The following is a 1,916-nucleotide window of genomic DNA, read 5'->3' as shown; positions in this document are numbered from 1 at the left end:
TCCCTCCCGCCCCCATCTCTGCAGCGTACTATTCTCCCTCTTCCTGGGCTGAGTGAACAAATCACAAGCACAAATATCCCCTGATGCAATGCCACAACCATCCCTGGGAAAGAGCAGAAGCAGTTGCCAAAAGCGCAGCAGCAGGGAAATGGGCGGGAGACACACACACACACACAGAGCAAGAAAGACTGCAATGCTATGCAACCAGCGAGAGGGAATCGAGAGGCCCTGGGGAGCAATACTGTAACTGGACCAGAGAAGGGAAAGGAGAAAAGGGGGTTTCCAGGAGAAAGCTGGGTAACAGTAATCTTCCCGAGAAGCATGTTTCGCCCTCAGTCTGGGTCCTAAAACACAAACTTTAGCTTCCTCCCAAAAGCGGCAAATACACTTAAAGGTTCCTGGATGCAAGCAAAACCCCAACATTCCCCCATGGGGTAATCTCACTAAAGAAGAGTTCACACACACAACACACCAGCGGAGGACCTGGTCCATGTGCTAAATCACAATCTCGGTTCTGAGTAACGTTTCCAACTGCCCCTCCTGGTCCCCGTCCCCATCCCCACCCTTACTGCGACACCTTCGCACTCCAGCACCAGACACATGCTTAGTCCCCAAACAGTGCCAGGGGCCGACGCAGGCAGAAAGAGAGCCCTGGTCAGACCCTGGTTCTCCAGACCATCCCTAGCCCCTCCCATAACCCTTGACTAGACACCCTCTCCAAGCCTCGCCTCAGCCCCACCTCAACTAACCCCCAAAAGCCTCACAGAACGACCTTTGCGTTCTCCTACGTCTCCGAGCCCCACCCAGGGCCCCAGACTGCAGCCGACCCTCGCTCCCCGGGCTCAGCCCCATCCCGGGCCCGAGGCATGCCTTTCGGCCCCACTGCTCCAGGCCCCCGAAAATGAACCTTTCAGGCCGCCCGGCCACGCGGGCCCCAGATTGCGCCTTGAGGACTCGAAACATCACACCCGCGGGCCCCCTGCCTGGCCATCCCCGTGTCCCGCAGGCCGGTGGCCACCGCCCTTCCCCGCCTCAGACGGCCCCTGAGGGGTCGCGGGCGGCCGCGGGGCCAGGTTCGGGCAGCCCCCGGGACAGTGGGGAGGCAGCCCCTCGGATCGGGCCCCGCCGGCCGCTGCACCTACCCGCCGCCGCCGCGCCGGAGCCGGAGCCGGAGGGAGCCTGGAGAGGGCCGGGAGCAGCCGGGAGGAGCCGGGAGCCAGCGAGCTAACCCGAGGGGCGGGACGCAGGGAGGTGGCCGCTTCCTCGTCGCCCTCTTGAGGGCCCGAGCGTGGGAGGGGCGCCGCCGCCGCCTATCCCGCGGGCGCCGCTGCTCCGGCCAATAAACACGGCGAGGGGGTGGGCAGAGGGCCGTGGCGGACCAATGGGCGCCGGCCCCGCCGCCTCGACCTTGCCGAGGTAGCAGCGCGAGCGGAGGGCCGTTGGGGGCGAGGTACGCATGGGGGACTGAGTCCTGTTCCCCGCCCGCTGAGGCCGAAGCGGCGGGCGAGCGGACCTACCGCCCTGCTGCTCTGTGACAGTCGTCGCTTTCTCTTAGAACTTGGGTGCCTGGAACGAGGAGGAGCCGAGCTGCCAGGAACACGCAGCCAGGGCCGGGTGTCCCCGCTAGCCGGGCCTGCGGGCTCTGTGATGTAACCTGGGAGGGGCCCGGGGCGGGGCCTACAGCGCCCGCCAGCTGGCCGCTGGAAGGAACCGTAGGGGGACTAGGGTGTGGCTGGGGGGGACCTTTCCAGAGCTGCTCTGCCACCAGTCACAAGTGACGTGGCTGGTCCAAGTGGCGATGTGCTTAATGTAGAATACACACCAAATTTCCGAGATTTAATACCAAAAATATGTAAAATATCTCATTCATAATTTTATATGGATCATAAGTTGGATAATTGATTACAAAGCTGAGT

General features: G+C 62.7%; 1 protein-coding gene across 2 annotated transcripts in view; it reads right to left on the bottom strand.

Moving 5' to 3' along the window:
* MAP4 (microtubule associated protein 4) overlaps nucleotides 1–1,634 on the bottom strand; it is a 174,306-nt gene extending 172,672 nt beyond the window's left edge. The window contains exon 1 of one of the 2 annotated variants that reach the window (XM_019632333.1): nucleotides 1,518–1,634. The gene's annotated coding sequence lies outside the window, so the exon portion shown is untranslated. Of the gene's footprint in view, nucleotides 1–1,142; nucleotides 1,465–1,517 lie in introns of those variants that run through there. The other variant, XM_019632406.1, reaches the window with a different exon arrangement.
* Between the last annotated feature and the right edge of the window lie 282 nt (nucleotides 1,635–1,916).

The sequence above is a fragment of the Hipposideros armiger genome, unplaced genomic scaffold (assembly GCF_001890085.2).
Source record: "Hipposideros armiger isolate ML-2016 unplaced genomic scaffold, ASM189008v1 scaffold_18, whole genome shotgun sequence".
NCBI lineage: Eukaryota > Metazoa > Chordata > Mammalia > Chiroptera > Hipposideridae > Hipposideros > Hipposideros armiger.
Note: the sequence above shows the minus strand (reverse complement) of the source record. Positions and strands in the feature narration are given on the sequence as shown.